Below are 23,285 nucleotides of genomic sequence, written 5' to 3'. Positions count from 1 at the left end.
CGTAGTTGTGACCTGCATAAATATTTAGTCTATTTATAATCATTTCTTTATAACGTTCAAACAATATTTTTAATTTTCCATAACTATAACTAACTATATTCTATATTGTTCTATTCTATTCTAACTATATATTCCCATCACTTTTGTTGAATAATGTGAACAGAGGGCATACAACAGTACCCGCGTTAGGCCAAATATCGCTGATTTATTTACGTTATTACGTTTTCATACGTGAAATATGAGTTCTATTACGCAACGAATGGTAGAAACTGGTCATTGGACCCATTGTAGTCGTACAGTAATGATAATCGACAATGTGTACGGCACAGTGGGCACTTTGTGAGTCATGCATCATCATCCGCTGCAACAGCCCTAGGGATCATCATTGTCGGCAATTCAGTTTACGCGATTCATTTTTTCTTGTTTCTTTCTTTTGGCTTGTTGAGCCTGTAATCGATTAGCGGATAAGTCTATTAGAAACTGAATTATATACTTATCAATTTTTGTATAAAGGGAATTCATTGAGTTGGCAACATTGATTTTAGCAAATGTTGATGGTTGCAGTGTACCGAGGAACGTTAATATACCAATGTTCGTTGCTAAATTTTATTTCGCGATTTAATAATTGTAATTTTGCTAAATATCTATTTAAATTTCGTTGTAATAACGAATTTTACACCAATTACATAAAATTGTAGCAATATAGAATTTCTTTTTCATTATATGCTGTCATATTTCTGCGAATAATTTTTAATTTATTTGTAGTTAAATCTCAGATAAAATTTAATACAAACAAATTTTTAATTAATACAATAAATATTATTGCTTTAATAACTTTTAATATTTTATGATGTACCTATTGTTTGAAAAGTTCGTATCAATATATTTAATGTATAACAATTGACTGAGTCGAAATAAATGAAAACGAATGAAAACGAATATGAGTATAATTTTAAAGGTTATCGTGTAACATTTCCTTTGTCAAAGTTTCAAACTTGGTTTTGGTTCTATAAACTTGGTTCGTTTCTCTAGAAGTTATAATATTTTAAAGATAAGGAAAGATATAATACATTTGACATATTTAGTGCTTTTCTTTGATCAGAAAGTGGAAAGTGTGTCAGTGAAACAGTAAATGATGTTTGCGAGAAAGGTATAATATCTGATGGAACTGTTCATAAATGGTTTACGAAGTTTAGGGACAGCAACTTCGATATTAAAGATCAAGAACACTCTGGAAGATCGTCCTTTATTCATCATGATAAAATCAAGATATTAATTATAAATAATCTACAACGTACTGAACGAGAATTAGCAAAAATGCTAAAAATATTAAAAGCTGTTATTTACGAGCTTGATTAGTATAAAAGTAATTTCTTTATTTAACTAAAACTTAGTTTTTTTGAATGGACCAATAATAGAAAGTAGAAAAGAGACCCTTAAAAGTAATTATTATGTACATAACGTATATATGAAAATTATTACATTACACTACATTAGCTATATGTAACATAATCAAAACACGATATGTTTTATATCTTTCGTAAAACTTTCGTATGAAAATACTAAGCATATTTTTGTATGCAGTAACTCCTGTATCATGAAATTTGTGATCGACACACAAAAATTTATATATTATATTTGCAGGTAAGGAAATTTAATATACAACAGAAGAATTGTGAATTGCGATAAGAAAACTAAGTAGAAATCTCAGTCACAAAGACGTGATATTACATAACAAAACGTTTCATACAAAAACGTTAATGTTATATATTAAAGTTGTCGCTAATAATCACATATGTGCAATTGATGCGACGTTAAAGCCTATTAAAAAGTATCACATGTTCATAAATATATAATAAAAGATTATCTGTGAAAATGTGTAAAATTTGTTGAACATATCATTTAAGTATGTTATTATAGACATGCAAGAAGCAACTATCGTGTTGAAACTAATTAAAAGTTGTTTTAAAATAATCTCACGATAATAACAAAATTGATTTAATGATGTTCTATTTTCATTAATGTGGCCATGCTTTCTAATTGGACTTGTTCTGTTAGCTATGCTACGTCACGACTAGAAGCTTCATGAAATTTGATGCTTTCGAGATAACGATGAAATTCTGATTATTGGCAGCATAAACCCGGTATAATTTTACACGTACACGGTATTATTAAATATTTAGTAAATATTTAGATTTACTAATTAAGTTCAACAGTAATTGTTGAATGTCCAACCTAGAGTACATACAAGAAAACAAGAAAAATGTTAATACTGTATTTGTTAAAGATGAAATATTATATATGTTGGATATAAAACATGTGATCGTACAACACGCATTTTCGCTGTCAGACAAACTTTCTTTCCTGCGCGTATATATCTTCTTGCAGTAACCTCCAACCTTCCTTCTTTTGTTTTCTATACACTCATACATCATTCGTATTCTTGGTGTTTTTACATTCCTATATATAAGACATGCATATGTATACAGTAGTATACAAAAGTCTTAGGTCAACCGAGATAGCAATCTAGTCATATCGTCAAGAAATATTTTCACGTAGTATTATATCCCTAAGAAATATTTTCTCATAGTATTATATACATAGAAGTGAATTTTTACATTTTGTATATATACCAAATAGTCTTTTATTCATCTCCCCTAAAACTGCCATTGCAACGAGACTTATTAAATACTTATATAGGATGATGTAATAATATTTACTAAAAATTTTCATATGAAATTATTCACTTTAGCAAAAAAAACTTAATATTTGAAATTTTCGAATTTGTTTAATCCTTTATATTGAGATTTCAATATCGTCTTTTTGCCTATGCATACATATTTCTATTATCCTGAATTTGTACGAAGTATAGGTCTAAAAAATGATTTATTGGATATTTTTATAAACATCGAAGGCTAATATCAAGTTCGGGTACTGTGCACAGATGAGAAATTGAGATGGTACTGCAACATAGGGGTAAGATGGGTACTCCGTTACTTCGCCTCACTGCACTGTTGATGTTCATCTATGCACAGAGATATCCGATAAATTATCATCCTCGCATAGGCTTCATAAACTTCGCTGAACGCATCTTGAAATATGTAATAATTTTTGAATAACAAAAATAGTTTCACTTGACCTTGATACTGTGTGACTAATTTCACTTAAAGGTGTAAATTTTAGAATAACATTATTTAATCTTCAACTTTTTTTGCATTTTCTATATTACTAGTGCGATTTTTCATCTTAATCAACCAGTCTCTTTCATTTTTTCATTTCTTAATCAATCAACTCTTTGTATCTGTTCAACATACGTATTAATGCTTTTAATGTATTGCATATTTTTGATATAAATATATATCAAAATATGTAAAGCACTTATGATATACGATTCTCATGCAAATTCATATTTCTATAAATATAATCAAAAAATATGAAACTTAGGTAAAGAATTGTTCTCTCTACTAGATATTGTAACAAATATTTGTTGCATCCTCAAGTTTCCCATAAATTCATACAAATCCGCACTCTAATACTGAGGCTTTACTGATACCAGGAAAATTATTTGTAGGTAATAAAAATCTAATGTACAGTGAATACATTAACTCTGCATGGTTGGTACGAGCATGAAACGCGTTCGTATTTTATTGAGACTTCGATTCGTAGCAGGTTGCGGGAAAAACAAGAGATATATACGCACGCATGCATCGTATACGATCGAGTCGTGCGCGTCTATTTAGTTGGCCACGAGTAAGCCGCAGAAGAAAATTTGCCGAGCAGTTGCGATCGAGAATTATTGCCGGTATTAAATTGTTGGTATACCTTGCATCCAAATAACAGAGTAGCGTAGATATTCATAACCACTCTTTATTGTAAGCAGAGGTTACGATGAGGCAGCGGTGCGTTACTGATGGTTTCATCGATAATATCGAAAGCCACGCGAGGAATTAATCTTCCACAGACAATCGAAAAGAATGCACGAAATGCTCGTCCGTGGTTACGCAGCGATGCATAACAGACGTTGGACGCTACGCGGGGGCGCGTTATTTTCCCTTTCAACCGAGGAATTTCTCGATCGTTGAAAGCAGCCCCTTTTATCGACAAGCAATTAAAAATGATTAACTGCCAAGCGCTGGTTTATATACACGCGTTGAATTTTCACGTCGTAAATTTGGTTGCAGCGTGAACGCGATGGAATAATTGAGAAAGGTGATGGCTAGTAAACCGATAAACCAGTCACTGAAACGATACCGTGAACGTTGATAGCAGTTGCTATATTGGTGCTGTACTATATATACTACATTGAACTTGTTTTAGTTTAGAATGAAGGTAAGCAAACGCGGGAAGTTAAAAAAATAAGTTGCAAAGATAAATTACTTTATGGTGTATCTTTGATCAAAGTTCAAAGAAATTTCATTTCTTTTTTCTTCAAACTTTTTCTAAAACCTTTTATTAAATTAAACTTTTTACTAAGTATACCTGTAATTATTATTATACACCCTGCTAGATTATTTTTAAAAAAGTTTGTAATAAGTAATTCGCAATAAAAAATAAATATGTATCTGTATATCCTTTTTCGTGATAAAGATCGTACGAAAAAAATATTTTTGAATTCAATTCTACTAAAAGGTGTAACTTTCCTCGTATTTTCGAAATTTTTAGATGCTCTCGAAAATAAAAATATTTCTATTTTAACGTCTGATTGTTTTTCTGCACTTCAAGAGCCAATATAGCTGTATCGTTAGTTATTGGTTATTTGTCAAGATCTTGCAGCACTTTATATTACGTATATGCATTCTATATCTTTTAATTTATTTGCAATATTTGGAAGTAACGCGTAGTTTTATGTGGTTATAAATATCATTGCGCTGTGTGGGCAGCATTCTTATGAAATAAGCTTTAATAAATATGAATTGATTATTGCCATTGCTGAAATTGAATTAATTGCCAAGACATACGTACAAAAATAATACTGTTTTTTATTCAAATTTTCAGGAATTAGTTTAAGACAGATGAATTTTCTTCGATTGCTTTTTTTAAATCAAATTTTGCGTCATCTATAAACAAACTTAAGCAATCGAAACACGTCTTGCTGACACGTTAATTAATAATATCTGACAAATCGAAGCTATCCAGTTACGGGATGATATTTGTGCAATTTATAATCAAGCATTTCAAGCCGCAAAATTGGAATCCGTATTTCGCAGTAAATTGAAGAGGTCACGCGAAATATCAGATCCGAACAGCAGATATGCAGAATGTAATACGTATTCAATTATATATAATATATGAATGGAAAATTATATGCTGTAATTTAAAGGACAAAACAATAATGGATTAATCAAAAGTGACATATTTTTTACTCTTTAATTTCTAAAAATAAAATGTGAGAAAAGCTTCGAATTAATTTTTTGGCATATTAACAGGTATATACTAATAATAAACTTCCATAAAAACATATTTTTAAACACGAACATAATGTTGCATGTAGATGCCGTATCCTATTATAATTTATTGTTGTTTCTTTAGGTATCTGCTTTATCGTTCTAAATTACAAATTTATCTGCCTGATTTACAGGACTTTCACGCGTTTTATCGCTGTTTTTTTATCTATTTTCCTTTGTCGTCCTAAATTACAAATTTGTCTGTTCGATATATAGGAATTTCACGCGTTTTAAACACCGTGCTATATCCATTATCCTCGAGATGACACGCGTTAATAAACGTTGATGATAAGCGTGTGTGGACTGTGGAGGCATACGGAACGAAGACATTGGTTAATTAAAAGTAATGGGTATTAGCATCTTCTTAGTTGTCGAGTTCTGCAACGTTATCCAAACTGTCATATCCATGTCACGGTGTATTTATTAAATATCATTCGGTAAACTGATATTGTAATCTAACATATGGGGATAACGGGGCATAAATAACTTGGGATTACACACGTGGCAACCGTTAATAACAGCGACGGTCGCTTCTGTCGCGTTTGGACGGAACAGAGAATTTTAGCGTGTCAATCGGGCACGCCCCGTGAAACGTACTCGAGTAATAAGGCGAATTAGCATCGCGAAACCAGCAACGTAAATGCTCTGTAAAATAATAAGGTGCATGTTGAATCATCGCCACATCAAACAGTTTTTCCTTCGCGTGTAAAGTACTTACCATGTAGAATTATGTGCGACACTTCAAAGCATGCAGAGGTTCAGACACCATATTTCTTAGCTTAAACAGGGCGCAACATATACCGTACATAGTACTATCGCTCAAATGTGTATGGACACTTGCTTATTCTTGACAGTACATAATTTAATGAAAGAATCACAAGTAAAGATTATATATTGTGAGAACATTAATTTCGCTTTAATAGTGTTTAAGCAATTTATGGTGCATCTAGCCTGTTATTACTTTGCCACTGTGATATTAAATATATTGAAAATTGTATTATAACCATTCATTTAAATGTTATAATTACTTCCGGTATCGCCTGTTATCAATGACCTCCATGACGTCAATATAAAAACCAATGTTGGTAATCAACTGACCAGTGACCCTCATAACAATTACCACTATCTGTTGTTTGAAACTAGTTAATGCAACAGATAAATTACCTAGAAAATTGTATATCCATTTCTATTGCATTCATCATAAGCATCATTGCATTCATTTTCAAATAAACCAACTCCATCACAAATATTAAAAAATTATATTAAAAACCTTAAAAATTTGTCGAAGAAATATAATGAACTTTGTATTTCAATGTGCATCGAATTATTTTAGTCCAGTAAAGAACTTCGCAATGTAATACACAATTTTCTATACTTTATTTATACGGAGAATTAAAATCGTTATGTAATTTTGGATAGAATCTACATAAGATTGGAATTTTATGCAGATATTGAGTTCTATTACATACATAACTTTACTGCATAAGAAACATTTTTACAATAATATCCAATTTATTACACTTTATTTCTATGAAGGATTTAAATTGTTGTACAGTTTTGACAGTATCCTGGTTTAATGCAATAGAACTTTGAGATTGGATGTGTAGTTCCATCGTTTCTCATGCACGGCTCCAGCGCACTGTTGTCAGGCTTTCGAGACTTTCAGGTAATTACTGACGGAACATGAGGCAGACACAACACGATATCGTACACAGCGTTATTACATGAAATTCCTCGGCGCGCAATAATATATTCTAGGTTGAATCATGGTCTCTCGGCATATGGACGTTCCGTTGGCACGCCGATCGTTGCGTGTTGGCCGATCGGAACTGGTGTCGAAGCAATCGCTGGAATCGCGTGCCGCGTCGTGGTCGACCAAATGAAAACGCCAGCCAAGGCCCTCGAGCACGTGGGTCTGCAAATGCCTCGTGTATCGAGCACGCGTGTACACGACACGATTGCGATTCTATCTCGATACAGGATAGAGATACGTAATCCACACCGTGTGCAATCGTCACAGCCTTCGTGTTTCGACCGTCATCTGCTTTGGGAACTCGCCTAATAAGATTTAGATCTGAACACTCGTGTCATTGCATCGAGATGCATACAAATGAATTCTATAATAGCGCGGTCGTCTCTCGTTTATGACCGTCGTCATAATAGACCGAGCTCACGAGAGTGTGGACCTAGAACAGTCGTCTCTTTTTGTTATGATATTTTCTCTTTTAATTAGGCTCGCGTTATAGTCTCCTGCGAGAATTCGAATTCTTTTCCTTTCCTATACTTATTACTCTGTGGATTGTGGATGTTCCGGAGGGAAATCTTAGTAGCAGCTGCGAGTCTCATTTTATGCGCTTTCCGTGTTTGCCGTAGAGAAACGTTGGAAGGTTTTTTTTTGTAATTAAAACACAGGTTCTTTGAGTATATCAAGAATTTAAAAAACGGCTGAAAGTAATAATTTACGCTTTGTGATACAAAGGGAAATTATGTGTAATTAAATATCATTTTATTATACGTTTAGGCAATAATGGAACCAATTGTGAGAGATTTATAGTGTATATAACAACCATATGTGGTATTCAAACGAGTATGGACACATATATCACAAGCTTACATAGAAGTAATTCTCATATTATTTAAATTAGTTTGATCAAAATTAATACGATACAATGACATAGTATAATTATTGTATTGAATTAATTCTCTCTGATTGGAATGAAATATGTAAACGCGAATTAAACACATATTAAGAATATTCTTCATAACTGCATTAATTAAAAATTATTTAAATAATTGCTTTTTTATACGTTCACACATATCCATTATATTATTGTCAATATACATACATATATATAGACATTTGGATCGAAATGTTTTGAATTATATTGCACTGTATTAAACGGTTTTCAATTAGTACGTAGTTGAATTTCCACGTCTTTTTCAAGATTACAAAGCTATTTCAAGTAATAAATAACATACCGCTGTATATAAAAATACAGATAATTATCTCCATGTGATATAGTAACAAAGTAAGACTCGATGTAAAAAGCAAAGCTTTCTATTCCTGTACTAGATTTTAAACTATGACAAATTTTCCATGACAAATTTAATACTTCACACCTCCTCGTGTTTAAAAACTATCTTTAACGCGTGTAAATTCGTATGCAGTACGACTACAGCGCCTGTTCTATAGACGGAAGTCATCGTTCCTCCTACGTCTCTGGCAGACACGCCGCGTTCCATGATCGATATGCTTTGTCGGATCGCATTGAACAGGGGCTCGTATCGCATAAGCGTAAACGTTCGATAATGTGTTTCGACGAGGAGCGATATCAAGGATCCAGAAGTCTCTCGAGCAGAGAATTTCGAGGGTGCCATCAAGAGGCGTGAATGCTCTCTTTGTCGGGATGCAAATGTCACCGGGAGAGAACGGCAGGCCGCATTATGTTCGATGCACAATACCGAAATACTCATAATAATGGTAATGAAGAAAGAAATATGGGCTATGCAAATGCAAGGACGAGTCTGCAGAGACAGGACACGGTAGAGAAGCTCGGTGACAGTAGCGCGATAGAGAGATAAAGCGAAAGTAAAAACGAGGAAGAGCGAGGACGAGAGAGAGGGAAAGCAGTCTCATATTTTTCTCGTGTAGATTAAAGGCATGCGGCTATTGGTAGAGGCGACATATGCTCGACGCAGGGTTGCGCATATATCACGTGGTTGTCAACCCCTCGAGCAGCCGAACCCCCGAAATTACGGGGCCACTGTTTATTATTTCTTTCATCTCCTTGGTCGGTACCCTCTGTCTAAACATACGGCGCGCGCGATGTCGATGCGTCTTTCGACCGATGTTTTCGCGGCTCCATGTTAATTCTTGTTTAATCGTCTCAAGATAAACAAATCCTTCCGCACGGCGTCCTATGGTAACACTATTTTTCGACGCCTCCGGTCTTTCTTTTATTTCTCCTCGTGTCACGCGTATCCGTTCGAGAGGTTTAATTGTTTTGCTGCTTGGTTATAAACGAGCTGCGTGCCAGTTGTTGCCAATGAGCAAACACGAAGGACATGTATAAGGACATGGGCAAGGATATCAACGATGTTGATATCGGACGATGTTTAAGTGGTGCGTTGCATGGTCACTTACGTGACAAATTACAGGGTACGTTCGGAAAAAAATTGTAGAGCTTGTTTCGAATCAAGGTTAAAAGCAGGTCGCGTCGGTATTTGTCAGCACGAATAACCGATGTGCTGCGCAAAATAATTGGGGCGCCTCGTTTTTATAAATGCTCGTGCACTTGATACACTGTTGTACTTTGATTTAACCCTTGATTTATGTAACAGATAGAGTGCTGCACATTTAAGAAACAGCGTAATCACACGTGTATGCTATTGCGTTAATACCATACTAAGTCTCGCAGTTTGCATTTTTGTCAATGATCTAACGTGCTCTTATAATTGATCATTCTCTCTGTTAGATGAATAATAAAATTTAAATTTATTTAAATTTGTGAATTTAAATAAAATTAGTCGATTTTTACTATGTTGTAAATAAAGACAATATGTGCTGCGAGATACGGATAATTTAGTTCATTATACATACGCAAAATAAAATAAAAATAAATAAAGTTTTATATGATATCTAAACATTTAATGAATTCTTTGCTCTGTGGGTTTCCAGTAGCTCAAATTAGAGAAAATAAAATTTTCATTAAACGAATAAAGATATTGCTTAAAAAAGATAGAAATAACAGAAGAACAAAATATATGTTACAAATGCTACTTCTTTAAATTCAATACTTTAATGTTTATTAGAATTTCAAATTCGGCTATAAAGTTTCCTCCAGCCACAAAACGTGATGAACTCTCACAACTGTAATTTTAAGCGCAATAGAATATTTGACTAAAATATTTACGCTTGATGCTCACAATTTTAATTCAAGAATCAGTTATACAATAAACTCGCTTTGCTCGTGCCCAACTGTTCGAATAAACCGCGCAGGCGTGTTCGCCTGAACGTACATTTCGCGCGCCAGCCAGCAAAATTTGAATACATTAGAAATATAATCATGGAATGTTCATGTATCTAAATTCACGGGAGGATCGAGAAAGATCGGCTAAACCTTTGGAAACGTCCAGCGTACGGGTCAATATATTCGCCAGTTTATTCGATTTGGCATCGGTAAATGGAAAAGAGAAGTAGCATGTGTCCAGAACTTGAGCGTGTTTTCACGAGGTTCTTCGACGTAAAGCACGTGGGCGTTGAGAAAATTACGCAAGTATCGCGCGGTTTTCACGGAACAATCGGTCCCTTTCGATCGTTGAACGAAGGAGACCAGGGGTCAACCGGGACGAATCATCGGAGCTATTCAGAAGCCCCTCGTCTGTGGAGACAGTGTCGTTAATATTGGCAAACTTGCCTGCCATAAATCACAATGGGGTAACGCCCGTTGGCGTTGACGCATCGTCCTATCGATTCGTTGATTTTCCATGCATCGTAATGAAGTTGTCGCGCCGATCATTGTAGTTTGCGAAGGAGTACCGTGTTTCGGTGATTGATCGACACCAATGCATCTCGTGCCTGGCAAATATTTGCGTGGCGTCGAATCCGAACAAATATCGATCCCTTTGAGAAGCAACTCGACTGCACGCACGAACTAAGTATTTTCCTGAGTGTTTTCAAGTTTGTCAACGGCAATTAATTGCACGCTTTCGGCGAGTTCTGCTGGAATTTGATTTGCGAGGCGGATCGTAAAAATTTCTTTGGGTCGCGGAGTTTTACGTGCGATACAGTAGTGGTTTCCGGGATGAAACGCATAAGCGCAACAGGATATTGCTTCATAATGTAATCGAGGCTTGACTACGCGTCGTAAACTGCGGTATAATATTTCCTGATTTCCTTTATTCTCGTATATGATATTGTATTTTATGCTATCGGATAATTTAAGAAATGCAAGATTTTTTGCCTTATTTTTTCACATCAAGCTTACCTATTTTTTAACGATTTAAAATTTTACTGCTCAGAGGTTAAACATTTTTATCAATTTGTATTTATTATTGTAATGTACAAATAACTAAAATTTAGAAGTAATTATATATTTTTTTAGAAATAAGTGTGTTAAATTTAAATCACGATACATGTTAGAACAGAAGAAATTATTGGTAGATTTGTCTATCAGCTTTAATTATTTGGCAATCTCCTTTGTTTAGTTAGGGATAGTGAATATTTAAAAAGTATGCTTTCTTCAAAATGTATGCATTCTTGTTGTACGTATATTGCTTTTACAAGAAATATTTGATATTTATTTTGTTTTTTCTTAATCTCAATCAAATGATAAATTATATTTTATATATTCTAAATATCTTGTACATCGATGTGTTTTTATTGGACCATTTATGGGACTATATATCGCATCGTTTCAATCATTGTACTCTTTTATAGTAGTATTAATAAAAAGCTTTGGAACATAACACAATTACTAGCCATATTGCACATCACATCGATAAAAATATGCGATTCGAATAAAAATAAGTAGGACGGCTGGTTTTCTTTCTATCCTTTGTAATTCCCATGAAAGTAACCTCCTAGTTTGCGATTTTAAATAAATATACAAATAAAGCGAGTTTGAAAAACGATATCGAAAGAAACGTGATACGAAAAGGAGCACCAGACAGAGGAGCAGGTAGATCGTTAATTAATAGCATGATAAAATTACCAAAATTGGTTGAAAGTTTGCGGGGAACTGTCGTTCCGCTTTGTACATTTCGGAACTTTCTACTCTTGATCCACTCTTGTTACACAAAGCCCAAACTCGCTAATAATTTCATGGTCGCGATGTACGTTGCGGGAGTCGGCTCATTCCTCTTAACTGATAGTCTCTTCCATTTTCGCTTTCTCTCTCTCTCTCTCTCTCTCTCTCTCTCTCTCTCTCTCTCTCTCTCTCTCTCTCTCTCGTGTTGAACCAACATCAAAGCGTCATTGGTCGATGTTAAATATCGACGCGTGTACACGAACCGTACCCCGTAATAAAGTGATCACGGAGAGAAACGCGATGCATTTATCATCGAGCATTCGCTGTCGGGTGTATTACGGTGCTGGAGACGAGGCCGCGAATCGATCGATCGATCGATCGATCAGGTGAAATTCAGTAATCGGAGGCAACAATGTGAGTCGGGTGTGCCCCCTTGTTGTGCTCGTTCTCGTAGCTAACAGTCAGGGAGAAAAAGGGTCGGGAGAGGACCATGGAAAATGAGGAACGACGAAAGAGAAAGTGCGTACACGGTTGAGCTTTGTAATCCATCATCGAGTAAGCTTGTCGGCCGTGTAGCAATGGCTGATATGCATTAACATATTCATGCGTGACATTGCGAGGATACATGCTCTCTGGACGCATCTGTCTGTCCGTCAATTTCTAACTTGCACCCTTCTGTTCTCTGTTACGTGTTTTTTAAATGGAAACCGCTATACCGGAACGAAATCTCGGACAAATCGACAGTGGCTTTTCCAATTCACTTCCGTGACGATGAAATCATTTTGCAAATGTGAAAAAATCATGCATGCTATCATGTTCCCCATAAAAGACATTACACTTCTCCCTCTGCCACTTTCTTTTCACAAACTTGCTATTTTCGATAAAAATGCCAGTTCAATATATTGCAAACACCCTGTATAGTTTAAATTATTTCTATAATTACTGACATGATTGTGACGGAAGACTGGCTGTATTTGTGTTTGGATTTTTATGGTACTTTTGCTGATACACTTTCTTATTGTTACGGTTTCCTTGATAATTGGAACTGGAATTTATGCACTACGCATACGCGTACATTCTAATATCAAATGTTTGAATATCAAATGAGTAATCATAAATATATTTGTTTTGCAAATAATATCATTATCTATAACTTATTATGAACTCAGTAATGTAATATAGAAGATAAACATAGTAATATCGTGCAATATATTGACAGTACGAAAATCTTGCAAATTTAAAATTATTGAATTCTTGTTTCTAAAAGTACACTTATTTTTTTGGATTTCTAGGAATTTTTATGTTAATCTTAGATATTTTACATTACTATAGTGAACAATATATTGTTAATATCAAATTATTAATAACATAAAACTATTTAAATAGTTGGAGAGTTTGTATATAATTGGCTATAATTTGTATAAAGAACAATAAAAGTGAGTTCAGTAAAAGTAGGATAATAAGTTGTTAGTTGAACAAATTTTAGTAGTAGTAGAATATGCGTATGAGATTAGTTCTGAATTGACAAGTGTACGAGGTAATTAAAATGGGGGTCACGCTAGAAGACATGTTTGCGAGCAGTTCGCAAATATGTTGTTACAGCCGCTAGTCGATTTCTCACGAACATGCTTGTTCAAGTTGACGAATAGTTACCGAACACCAAGTATACATACGGTGGTATGTATCTTTAAGGACCTGTCCAAGTACCTCCTTAGATTTTCAAACGCCGTGTGTGCTTGGGGTGAGAAGTACCTCGACAGTGCGAGTGAAGTAGAATAGGCGGAGTGAAATAAAATACTACGGAGTCAGGTCATTTCTTACGAATCTCATGAATCCAACTACAATAGAAGGTCACTTCGTAGTGATATAATAAAAAATATAAAATAATTATATTTTTCGGTTATGATCTTTCGGACCTATGCATTATTAACTAAACGGGCACCATTATCTTACACTCTGTTGCAGTTTCTTAGAAAATATTAAATTTGAAAAATTGACTTTTGGCAATGACATTGGCTATTTGACATGAAAAACGGAATTCCAAAATACTGTTCATCGTACGTTGGAGAAATGCTTCAGGGCCTCTCTGATTTATAATTTGTCATTAAAGCATCAAGAACGGCGCACAAAAGTCTAAAACCTTTAATTATATAAAGTAATTGTCATCGATAATATGAAATCAACAAAGGAGACGTTATACCTACCCCAAAATCCTTATCCTGTACGATCATTTCATAACTGGTTACAATAAATAGCCAAAAATATATAGTGATACATATTAATTTTCGGCACCGTGGCGTACAAGATATTATATTACTGAATATACCTGTTTATAATAGTGTAAAAGAATTGATTGTGCTTTTTAATATTTTGAAGTAATTAAATGGATAAAGTAAATGTTTCTCCAATTACGATATTCACTTTAATATATTAAAAAATAGTCCATTCTTTTACTCTATTGTAGACATATTATAACCAGGATACAGAAATGTATTTTTCTCTTGTGTTCGTTAAGCGGAAAGTTCGCCCTGAAAGCGAACTGGCTACAAACAGTTTTCGAACAAACCAATCATAGGACATGTCGAAATATGTAATTAAACGCTTGGGTAAAGTTCGCATACTGTTCGCGAACAGTTTCACGAGAATGGGGTTCGTAGTTCGCACTATTTGCGAACCTGTTTACGAACTCTGGTATGGATGGTGAGGAATATCATGACGTGACGGTTGCAATTTATCAGTCTTGAAATAGAGGGGTCACTAATACGACTATTGATGATTTTAAATAAGAAAATTAGCACTGACAACCTGAGTAGATTGGAATTTACACGAGATGAAGGCCTAATATTTGTTTAACCTTTTGTTCAACTGACAATGGAATAGATATGTGTTTATTTTTTATTAGTTTTGTTTCAGTGATGCTTGGTATTTAGCTTGGGAAAAAGTTAAGTATGTTACAGAAATTATGTTACGCTTTCATATTTCATATATATGCGTGTAAAAGTGTTGTTAATAATTATGATAACGAGCTGTAGTAAATGGCAAGCTAATTATGTTGTTTAGCGAGGGATTAAGTAAGGTGAGTTGCAAATTACCAGAAAAACAGGTATTTAAAGGAAAATTAGCATTAATGTCGAAAATAAAATTACAGCGTTAAAGTTATGTACTTAGAATAGCTCTATACATTTAATAATCTATTCCAACGTATTGTTACTTTAGTTTCCATTAGTTTATACATATTTACGTTTAATTCTTATTTTAGATTTTAAATATTCATATCTCTACTTTAAGATTTCTATCATGCAATAGAATTTAATTTTAAGCTTCATCCGGAATTTAATTAAGAATTTATTAGGGGTTAGATACATATTACACTACGTTAGATTACGTATGCTGCTGTAGTTGTTTCACATTCCTGTAAAATTTCATTAGTGCCTGTACGTATAAACTTGTAGCACTAGTTAACACAGTTTTAACTTCAATACAAACAAAGTCTTGTTGTTTTTGAATATAATTTCGAGATTACCTTCACTGGCAGTGATTTCGTTCGTAAAAATTTGATAATTGTAGCACTTAATCCTTTACGATCTATTTTTCTAATATTAAGCCTGTCACGGACTAACTTAAAATGTCTCCTCCGTGTCTATTACTCAGCTGAATTTTATGTGTCTAATCTTTAGTAAAGATACACAAATAAATGTTCTAAATCTCTTCAAAACTAATTTTTGGCATAAGTAGCTTTATACAGGGTGGTTGGTAACTGACGGTACAAGCGGAAAGGGGGTGATTCTATGCGAAAAAAGAAGTCGAAAATATAGAATAAAAATTTTTTTTAATTTTTTTTTTAATTTTTCCGTCGAGACAACAATCTACAGTGAGATCCGTTATAACGAGACGTGATAAAGTGCACGCGTACCAAACGAAAATTCAAAGTTGATTTTCTCGAAAACAGAGCCTCAAACGAAAAATTTTTATTCTATATTTTCGACTTCTTTTTCGCGTAGAATCACCAGTTACTAACTACCCTGTATATATAGATATTTAAAAATATAGATAATATAACAATAAATTTAAAAAAGATATTTTATATTCACATATTTTCTCCACATATAGTAAAATATTAAGATATTGATACAATACTTAATTAAAAATGGTACGCATAATTATTTATTGTTATTTACAAAATTGTTTATAACATTTATAATAGGTTTTTCGATATTTGATAATATAAATAACAATGCTACTGTAATAATTTCATTATACCAAGATAATACTATATCATAAAAATGTAGCATCAAGAGGATAAGGAAAAATAAATGTACAAAGAAAACCAGTGGCATTAAGCATTTCATGCACGATAGTTATTTCTCAATACAAGTGTTTTATGAGAAAAACGAGAAACGCGATTGTATTTCAAGTACGTGAAATATGCGCGAGACCACCGCGTTCGAATTGGTTGGTTTGTAATCGAGAGCTGAAAGGTCCGCGCAGTCAGAATCTAAGGCGGATCAGAGCGTTTGCGTACCTTGTTCAATAGCAGAGGTCACGTTAACCCGAAGGAACTTTCCCGAAACTGATAAACTCGTCTAGTCCACTAGATCTAAACGGCCGGTGTGATAACTTTCGTAAGATAAAATAGTTACGCAATTCGACAATCGACATATATCACTTCGCCCTAAGACCGATCATATCAATTATTGTATATTATACTCATATTTAACTCAATATTGGAAATATACATATTTTTAACCTTCTCATTTGCCACATAGAATTTATCAATTAATCAATAAATTCTTATTTAAATGTTCCATCCACAGGTTTTCCATTATTCCAAATAATATGTTTCTTAATTATGTGATTTTTAGATTCTTTTTCAACAATTCTTAGCTTTTATTCTGTCGTTTAGGGCCGTGCATTTAGAATGTTATTCCGTAATTTATTAACGTCATGTATGTACAAGTACTTGAAATACAATGTTTCCAATGTACTCTGCGTATATGGATAGTAATAATTTTCAATTAGATGCTTGCATACACTGAGTAAGACTTAGAATTACCATGTAAACAAGCAGGTATTTAACAAGTTATAATATTGTTATATAGGAAAACAAACTTTAGGGAGTTGTAAATATATGAGAAAGATAAGTACTACTGTGGCGGCACTTGACAGTAAACTTCCCAACAGTTTACGTCGCGTGACGCACGACACAAAGACCCTATACCTGCGGACAAGATGATTGCCAGATGTCGATACATTCGTATCGAATATTTCCAGCTAGCCTAAGGACCGCTATAAATCTTAGGATTTATTTTAGCTAAGATCCTCCAAAGAGACAAACAGTCTTTGTTTATCAGTCTCGAAGTCGACCACCTACCACCGGGACACACGAGAAATCTGCTATCCCTCACGTACGATGCTTCCCGCTAGCAACACCCTCTCAAGGGCAGCTAGCATCCTTTTCCAACGAGCAACACGAATTAGCCAATAAACATTAACGTACATTTCCCTCACTTTCCGAACCAAAGCTTTTCTCAACGAATCCGATGCCTTCGCATCCTTAGACACATCCCAACGCAGTCTTCCTCCGCAGTAGCATCGCGACAAAAAAGTCAGTCTATTACAGCGAGTCAATATACAACGACCTAAGCTCTCGACACCTCGTGCAACCATTGTCCACACTCGTAGCGCATCTCGAATCATAGCTATCCGAGCTCTAACTTGTAACCGCGCATCCGCGAACCGAATATAATCGCGAGTCCTGCATCAAGTGTACTCATTGACATTACCGTGAATAAACATTTATCGTTGAATAAATCTGAGTTTTCCTTCCGACCCTATCACGACATATCACCTCACTACGAAGAAATATAATCCTGCTCCTCTTAATGCATCACCAAAATGCACCAAACTAATATCACATTACTAAAAATATGAGAAACAGTTGTAGATAAAATGGACCACTTTTCAAGTGATATTATTGATAATTATAATTGTAAAGAAATCAACAAACGACATGCAATCAAACTTGGAACATTTTCAGAAGCTAAAAACAAATAATTTTAAAGCATTCTCCGAAATTAAATGCTTAATATTAAAAATACTTAACTTGAAATTTCCATCAAATAGAAAGAACTTGACAGGGATATAGGCTGAGTTTTGTTCATTATTGTAAGAGATCTTCTTTTTTGATCCGTTATCGATTTCTTCTGCGGTTGTCGCATTAAATCTTCTTCTCATTTCCGATTACCTTTAATACTGGTTGTTTTGCATTACGTGAAGGTAAAGATAATAAAACATATCATGAAGTATATGAACCAATCATGGCATAAATTCATGAAATGATCTGTAAAATGAGAAGCGGCGTTTAGTGTTACTGCAATTGTCGCCACGACGTGTTCGAAAATAAGAAATCTATTAGGAAGTTCAACCTGGCGTGCGTAAATGGTCTTTTTGTTCGTTGTCCTAGCGGCCTAACCGCGCCTATTCTCTCGTACGCTTCGTCACGAGCGCTTATTAAATTAACTCGTTTAATTGGACCCGTCCTTTTATTTCACCAAGCGACCGCACGTGCAGCTCCCGTAGAAACCTGATTCCTATGAGAACGAACGTCGTTCCATAGTTTCCTCGTGTCTCCTATGTGCTACCCTTCTTTCTTCTACTATCTCGAACGAAGCTAGAACTATTTCCAACTTCCAAATGCGAGCTGCTTCGTTGAAGAACAGCTTGCTAGTTTTGCCAGTCACACGGTATGGACACGTTTTACGATAGATTGACAAAATACGTAGCACGTTTTTAGAATTCAAACGTTCATGCTGAAATGGGTTGACTTTTAAGATAAGATACATTTCATTCATTAAAGACGAAGCAAGAAAATATGTAATGCGTAAAAGCCGCGTGAACGTAAGCTTCATAAAATTGTATACTATTAATAATTGTATATAATTGTACGTATATATACATATACAACATATATACGTATACAACATAATTATATATAATTGTGAGATTTAGGTAGAACAAGAAATATCAAGCAACAAAAATATTAAACAAATTTTTGCAGTTACCTTTTCTAATCGCAGTATTAAAAAAAAGAATCAAATAACGTAAATTGACTAAAAAAAATTGCAAGTGAAACATTGTATTAACGTGGTTTGGAAAGAATCGTTTTAATCAATTTTTTATTTAACAAGCTTTAACTCTGCATGCTACAACAAGAAAGAAAATATCATTTCAGTTATTTGTATTAGATTATTCAAACAGAAGTTCGCATATTATTTTGATAAAATTGATTCATTGGATTTGTAGGGTACTATAAATATTAGTTTTAAACATGTTTTAAACATTTAATACAATTAGAATTCTAAGTATTTTGTTTCGAACAAATACGTTTAATGGGAAGACTATATTTTATTATCGCATTCAAGATTCTTACATAATGCTTGTTTTAGGAAAAACTTATCTTTATGGTTGCCCTGTTTAGAAAACGAGAAATGATGTCTTGTGGAAAGTTTTCTAAGAAATTTCTAATAAATTGAGTTCAAAGGATTTATTTATTGCCGTTTAACATATTTTGAAAGTAGTACTGATTAAAGTCAAGCACTACCGAATATAAAGATTGATAATATCGAAATTACGATTGTGATACCTAGTAATGTTACCCAGCATTACATAATAGATATAATTTTTATAAAAGTACTTTTGCGTTTATTATAAAAAGGTAAAAATTTTGAAGACGAGATACATTACATAATTATAGTCATAGAAAACATACGAGAAAATTTACGGTTGATTATAATATTAGTCGAACAAGGTGTAATAAAATTCTTTAAATGACTTACATTATAAGTTTACAATATACTTGTAAATCTAAGTAAGGAGAAATACAACGTAAGAAACGAGAGAATTTCAAATTTCACGCGTGAGTGTGTATCGGAAACGCAGAGTAAAACTCGTTAAAACTGAGGTGAGAATGCACTAGAGATAAGATTCAGTATTTAGTGTAGTATAATTCAATTTACAACCACGTAAGACGATAACGTGCACGAAATACATACCGTGACACTCAAGCACGCCGATCTTTTACGGTAGCCGACGAAAAGGAATGCGTGATTATCGATAGGAAGGACCATAACGACCAAGCTACTTGGAATTCCGAATCATGTTCGAATTAACGAATTATCTTCTTCGAAACAAAGTGTATCAATTTTTCTTGTTATTTCAATATATAAAATAACTCATAATTACAAACAAAACCACTGTAAGATATAAAAGGAGACAATTAGATTATTTTAGCTGTTAAGATGAATTAACTCGTTACTAGATTGCTATTGTTTCAGACGAATGTCTTATTTATACAAGAATTTTCCGCTTTCTAATGTGTAATTAGTGAAATAATTGTAAGACTGTACGAAACATACATTATATTATGGTTGATGAATTCGGAAAAAAAAATAGCAAAAATCTTATTTTGAGTTTTTCTCAAATGCAACTTTTCACGTGAATGAAGTTTAATTCTCATTTATAAAGTCTTTTAGATTTCTATTTGAGAAGTATACTAATTAAAATAGTTTGTAATCTCTATATTTACATTTCTTGTCTAGTTTAATAAATGAGAAGATAGACAATATGGAGGTAATATCACATAAAGACATTTTTTCTAAATGAAATGTGATTTACTTCTTCTAACATCTTATTTCGTAATTAAATAAATAGGCTCGAATAGGGTTTATCTTTAAACGATCACGTAATACTGTCGTCTTCAGTATATCACTTATAAAATTAACGAGCATTAAATTGGAATGAGAATCTACTCTTATGTGAAATTATAGTGACAAATAATATATTTCAAGTGGAAATGTGTAAAGGTATAATAATAGCATAGTAGTCGGAATTAAGGAGAGCTAACTAAGTAGTAAATAACTAGTCATTTAAAAAGTATAATTACTATAATCTATCTTCTTTTTAATACCTATGGTTTCACATAATTGTATCCTTAAAGCAATATATTTGATTAAAATCTGCTACTTATAATTTTAATGCATATATTTAGTGCTGTTGCTAAATATTTTATGTATTATAATTTGTTAAATCCATTTTTTAACGAATTCTACAACAAATTAAAAATTGGTAAGTTACATTCTCTGCAAATTGTAAATGGATTCCTCGTTTTCAAAAAATATTTGGAGTTTTAATTTTTTCTGTTTATTATAAAATTAACTATTAATGTTATATTAACGAATCCCGTATCAATTATAAATACAACGAAATGATCTTGCATCAGTATTAGAATAAGTTTATATTACTTTTGGGAAAAATGGAAAGTTTAAGTCACAATATCTTGATTTAGAAAGAAATACATCTTCGTATGATTTATTTATGATTTTGAAAAGGTACAGGTTTGTTCGAAAAATTAATTACTTACATATGCGCTATTAATGAAGTTTCTTTCTAAAATCAGTCTAATAGGGAAACGTTAGGGCGTCTTTATTTTAATGGATTATCATATATAAAGGACAAGAATAAAGCTACCGAAAATTACCGATCGTATTGTATTCCTATGTCGAAAGATTTTCCTCTTCATCTGCTACACAAAGAGAATAGATTTCCTTACAAAAGTAACGATTTATAATTTCAGACAATACATTTTTATGCCCAGCTACATATATTAACATCATTTCGATACATCCTTCTATTCAAGAAATGAATTGAGATTAACAATAAAAAGTAAATGTCACTTTTTTCAAATCGACGACCAGATTTACAGTACTTGTACTTCAATGAAGCATTTCCTGCATGCAGTGAAAGTACCGAGTATTAGCTGGAGAGTAAACAACAGATATGAAACCTTTATGTAACTCTCTCTTTACGTCCGTGTGGTTCGTATGGTTGCTGTATGTTACGAAGAAATTCATCGGCGTAATCAGCCGACTCCAAGTTCCCGAGCACGAAGCAACTGTCAAATTTACAAAAATTATAGCTATTTAGGTCGGCGATTGTGCTTTATCCGCTACCTCTATATTCCGTTGCCAGCGATACGAGCTGAGTATCATGCAGTAACAGCAGTAGCAGAACGGTGCTGAATATGAAATTCTTCCGAATGGACCGCTACTAGTCTCCTCCCAGATGCTGAAAGCAGAAATTCTCGATAGTCAGTGTGTACACAAAGCATATGAACGACCGAGTCGGTTGTAGCGACGGTGATCTGGGCCGATCGATCTGTGCTAAATCGATTGGATAGGTAGTGTAACTGTATCCCATGTCGCGCTTTGATTAGTTTTAGTATCCATCTAACGACTGTTATTACTTGCTGTTCGTTTTGATCGATGTCGCTGGCAATGAGTTGAACGAGGTACATCGAAAACGCGCTCATTGCCGCTCATCCGTCTCGCATAAGTGGTACACCGTAATTCCAAACTAATTGCCGACAGCCCTCTCCTACATCGATAGGATGCAAGCATTATGCGTCGATGCGTATCATTCGTCCGTTATGATCGGGATAATTCCAGAAATTAAGTCATCATCGCGTTCTCCCTGATTTTTTCGTCTTTTTGTTCTTTGCTTTCGTTTCACGTTTCTTCCTCTCTTTCTCTTTTCTTTTGCCCCTTCTCCTCTTCTTTTTTAGTTAAATATAGGAAGCTTCGCGTTTACAAGAATCGAGAAGCAAGTATTTTTCATTATCGAGTACATTTTTACCCCGAGAAAGCGTACACATTATCCGTGTTACGACAGAGGATACGCGTTATAGTTTTTCTTTTGCGCTCGATCTTGTTCTAGGCTCGAGTCTGTGTTTATCTGACATTGTAAACTGGAAGATTTAGTTAATGCAATATCAAGGGCGACTATGCTTTTTTAAAGGCAAATAATCGCTTCTGACAGTTTGTGGCCATTACCGCTTGCTTTCACGAAACGTAGCTTCGATATCGATACTTGTTCGCATAATTTTGTACCAATTCTCTCAAATGTGATGATAGGTTCTAAAGTTACATAGTAAAGCTGAAATACGTGTGTCGTTTTGCTTTCGTAAACAATAGAAAATTTTTAGCATTAGATGTACCCTCTAGAAGTTTGATCCACGTTCTTCGTATCTTCTAGTTTT

At 33.7% G+C, this 23,285-nt stretch overlaps 1 protein-coding gene across 5 annotated transcripts in view; it reads left to right on the top strand.

The window, feature by feature from the left end:
- The window catches only part of LOC117207298 (rap1 GTPase-activating protein 1), a 251,108-nt gene that overhangs the window by 122,687 nt on the left and 105,136 nt on the right, over positions 1 to 23,285 (top strand). The window lies entirely within an intron of this gene.

Source organism: Bombus bifarius, unplaced genomic scaffold (genome assembly GCF_011952205.1).
Source record: "Bombus bifarius isolate JDL3187 unplaced genomic scaffold, Bbif_JDL3187 scf7180000008026, whole genome shotgun sequence".
NCBI lineage: Eukaryota > Metazoa > Arthropoda > Insecta > Hymenoptera > Apidae > Bombus > Bombus bifarius.
Note: the sequence above shows the minus strand (reverse complement) of the source record. Positions and strands in the feature narration are given on the sequence as shown.